At 44.6% G+C, this 4182-nt stretch overlaps 1 non-coding gene across 1 annotated transcript; it reads right to left on the bottom strand.

Moving 5' to 3' along the window:
* Window positions 1-3781: 3781 nt before the first annotated feature.
* LOC144501010 (U2 spliceosomal RNA) lies at window positions 3782-3974 on the bottom strand. Its single transcript, XR_013499026.1, has one exon. It is a non-coding gene; the product is annotated as a U2 spliceosomal RNA (small nuclear RNA).
* Window positions 3975-4182: the final 208 nt, after the last annotated feature.

Raw genomic sequence — 4182 nt, forward strand, 5'->3', positions numbered from 1 at the left:
TCTTCAAGGAATCTGCCCTCAGGGTGGTAGAATGCTCATCTCAGTTACATAACAGTCTGCCGGACACTTGTATATACAGGATAGGGAGAAAAGTGCTGTCATCTGTACCCATTAAAGTTTAATTCTAGTTTCTAGTTTAATTCAGAGTCACAACTCCAATGTAATGTTCTGTTCATTCAGCTGTGCATAATTAAAAATGATAACACTTTATGAATGAAGTTTAATGAAAATTAATAAAACAAATTGGGAGGATGCATGCTGTCACAGAACATGTTTGTGCAACTGTGTGAGTACAACACATCCCTTTGAAAAACATGATCGATTCCATTTATTGCAAGGATAGATACATTCATGCTAATTAATGTGATTGTGCACTTTAACTTGACACTAAATTCAGGTGATGTGCGTTCGAATAAACTGCATTTTCAGTTTGCAAAACTACCTGAAGTACTGCCGAGTAAAAAGATATGTCGTCGATGCTTTTTGTCTTGCACCTATCAGAACAGATTCGCAAGAATACCAATTGTAAAGGAAACAACTGTTTATCCTACTTGGGAAAAGAGTGCTGATTCATTAGCAAGTAGATGCTGATTGGGAGAGGTGTTGCCATGGAGAAGGACAGATTTGCAAGAATGAAAATTCTAAAGGAACATCTGTTTATACTGCTTGGGAAAAAGACTGTTGATTGGTTAGCAAGTGGACTCTGATTGGTAGAGGCATTGCCATGGAGAATGCACCAGAAAATAGTTAACTGCCAAGGTTTTGTTTAAATTCCAACCAGGCAGAGCGACTGTGTCAAGGCATTGCCCAGGGTAATGAACCATAAATTTCTGTCCTCCAAGCTTTTGTTTAGTTGAAAAAGGCACAATGCATTGACATGCTCCTTTTATTTGAAAAGGACAGGGCCCTGTGTGTGAATATATATAGCTTCTAGCATGTGTAAGTGAGCCACACTGCGAGCCCAAATGGGAATCTTAAATTGATTGTCAGTGTAATTCTTAACCCAGTCAGGATTGTTTAGCAAGTGTTGTCCAATCGCAGAATCACATCTATCGTTGAACACTATGGGCAAAACCTTACCAAAAAATGGCCGAGGGTTGTTTCTGGTGAGAAAACCGGCGTGTTTCTCTCCAGATTCTACCAGACTCTGCCAAAAAAAATCAAGAGTCGTGATTCACAGTGTCATAGAGGTAGGCAGGGCTTAAACACGCCAGCACATCCCAGCTGCTCATGTTGGGGGAGGAGGAGTATTTCTTTAAAGGACACCCTCATCAAAAGTGCAATCAACCCCCACCCACCCCACCACTGAGGCTGCAAGGGCCCCTCTCTGCGCCCCCAACCAGAACGAGCTGTAACTCTGACCCTGCCAACCCGCGGTATCATCTGCCCTTTCTCTTCCCCTCCACCCCATTCATCAGCCCCTTTCCCCCCCCCATAGTTGGAACCGGCAACCCCCCTCCTGCAATGGTCATCGCTGGCCATCCCCTACTCATCGGGCCGTTCCCAGCTCACAAGCACAGCAGCATTAACTCCCCCCATGAGGCTCCTCTGGGGCACGCCCCTTGGCACAGGTTGGCACTGCCAATTGGCATTGTCAGAGTGGCACTGCCAGGCCAGCATGGTACCAACCTGGCAGTGCCAACCTGTGCCAAGGGGCAGTGCCAAAGGGCATTGCAAAGGCACTGCCTGGCATGTCCCTCATCCTCCGGGGGCTATATTTACCTTTACGGCCCTGAGGAAATCCTCTTGACAAATTCATGTCTGTGTGAATCTGATGTGAACCACGCTAACGTGGTGTCATGTTGACGCGGTGTCAATATCTGGCAGGGGGGGTCAAGATACAGTGGGTGGGCATGCTGATGCATGCAAAGCAGGGAATTGAACCTGGGTCCCTGGCGCTGTGAGGCAGGGGTGCTAACCACTGTGCCACCATGCCGCCCATTTGAGTTAGGTAGGGATATGGTTAAATGAAGGTGAGGTACGTTTTAGCTCTGCTCTGCTTGGAGTGGGCTTGAGGACTGAATGACCAACTCCTCTTCCAATGTTTCCTATCTTCCGACATAACTCTTTCCTAAGAGATGTTTTTGGACAGTTTTTTATTATTTTGAAAATGTTTGTCTATATACAGGACAGGTTCAGTCAATGTTTGCACAGTGCCGTGCTGTTCATGGCCCTATGATCCAATTATGCAATTCATTTCAACCTTCTGAAAACCCATAACCCAAATTACTTGGTACCCGAAGCTACTGCACCCTCCCATTTTCGCTCTTGCAATCAAGCATCAGATGCAATGAGGATGAGTGAAAGCGATCACGTTTGCTCAAGATGTTTGGATAACTTGTCTTTGAAAGATTTTCCGCTGATGCGAGTGGGCGGTTACCAGGGTCAGCACAGGTTACGGAGATGATGATACGAAGCAGCAACGGAGTGGGTGGAAGGTGTGGGAAGCAGTATGAGGCAGGCAGGGGGTGGGCGTGAGGGTTTTAAGCTGCATGTAAGTGCAAGCAAGAGACGGGGAGGGAGTTTGAAAGATAGGTTTCAGCTACGTATAGGGAGTGTGCAAAGGAAACGAGAAGGCTGTTTCAATACGACGGTAAGAAGATGGGTATGCAAGGCCAGACATTGATGGATTATTTGTAATTGAAATAATAACTGAAAATCTGTGACAACGATTGTTTGACATCAGTCATTTAATCAAGTTATTCTCAAAGGCTTCAACATCCTTGTCTTCAATGACAGGAGAGCAGAAATTAAGAAATAATTACTGGTTATTTAAATGAACATTTTCATTACCTTTTTCAAGTTGAAATTTAGCTTTCTCTACCAACATGCAATTGACATATACATTATATATAGGTAACGTATATGTGGGTTAGCGAGTGAAAGGTGAAGTCAGTCAAACACTGGTTGACACTCTTTGATTAATTCTCAGCTCATTTACCCAAAAAATGGAAACCAAACCTCCACTGATCTGTTTTTTTAATACTTTTCCAATTCAATCAAATCAAGTCCAATTCAGAGTCTCAACAAGTTGAGACATTTCCAATCCAAGCTGACAAGACAGGGTATGCAATCCTCTACCCTGTCTTGGGCCTGATCTACATGAGCCAAGCTGATTGGAGTAGGCGGACGTCTCCGCCTCCAAAGCTCGATCTCATTTGCATCTTAGCCAAAAGGCCGAGATGCCGCTTTTAAAAATTGCTTCATATGAAAATGAAGCTTAAATGCAACCCAATGACCTCAACCAAGTGCAGCATTGGCAGACCACACTTGATCTTAGCCAAAAGGTTCCACTGATCTGTTTTTTTAATACTTTTCCAATTCAATCAAATCAAGTCCAATTCAGAGTCTCAACAAGTTGAGACATTTCCGATCCAGGCTGACAAGACAGGGCATGCAACCCTCTACCCTGTCCTGGGCCTGATCTACATGAGCCAAGCTGATTGGAGGAGGGGGAGGATTCCTCCTCCAAGGCTTGATCTCATTTGCATCTTAGCCAAAAGGCCGAGATGCCGCTTTTAAAAATTGCTTCATATGAAACAAATGAAGCTTAAATGTAACCCAATGACCTCAACCAAGTGCAGCATCCAATCCATACCACACTTGATCTTAGCCAAAAGTGCGAGAAGGCTCCACTGACCTGTTTTTTTAAATACTTTTCCAATTCAATCAAATCAAATCCAATTCAGAGTCTCAACAAGTTGAGACATTTCAGATCCAGGCTGACAAGACAGGACGGGAGACCAAAACCACCCTGTCCTGGGCCTGATCTACATGAGTCAAGCTGATTGGAGAAGGGGGAGGATCCTCCTCCAAGACTTGAGCTCATTTGCATCTTAGCCAAAAGGCCGAGATGCCGCTTTAAAAAATTGCTTCATATGAAACATATGAAGCCTCAGCGTAACCTAATGACCTCAACCAAGTGCAGGCGATCCATACTACACTTGATCTTAGCCAAAAGGCCGAGAAGCGATAAGGCTCCACTGACCTGTTTTTTTAAATACTTTTCCAATTCAATCAAATCAAATCCAATTCAGAGTCTCAACAAGTTGAGACATTTCCGATCCAGGCTGACAAGACAGGGCAGGCAACCAAACCACCTTGTCCTGGGCCCGATCTACATGAGCCAAGCTGATTGGAGAAGGGGGAGGTTCCTCCTCCAAGACTTGGGCTCATTTGCAT

This window comes from Mustelus asterias, chromosome 11 (genome assembly GCF_964213995.1).
Source record: "Mustelus asterias chromosome 11, sMusAst1.hap1.1, whole genome shotgun sequence".
Classification (NCBI taxonomy): domain Eukaryota; kingdom Metazoa; phylum Chordata; class Chondrichthyes; order Carcharhiniformes; family Triakidae; genus Mustelus; species Mustelus asterias.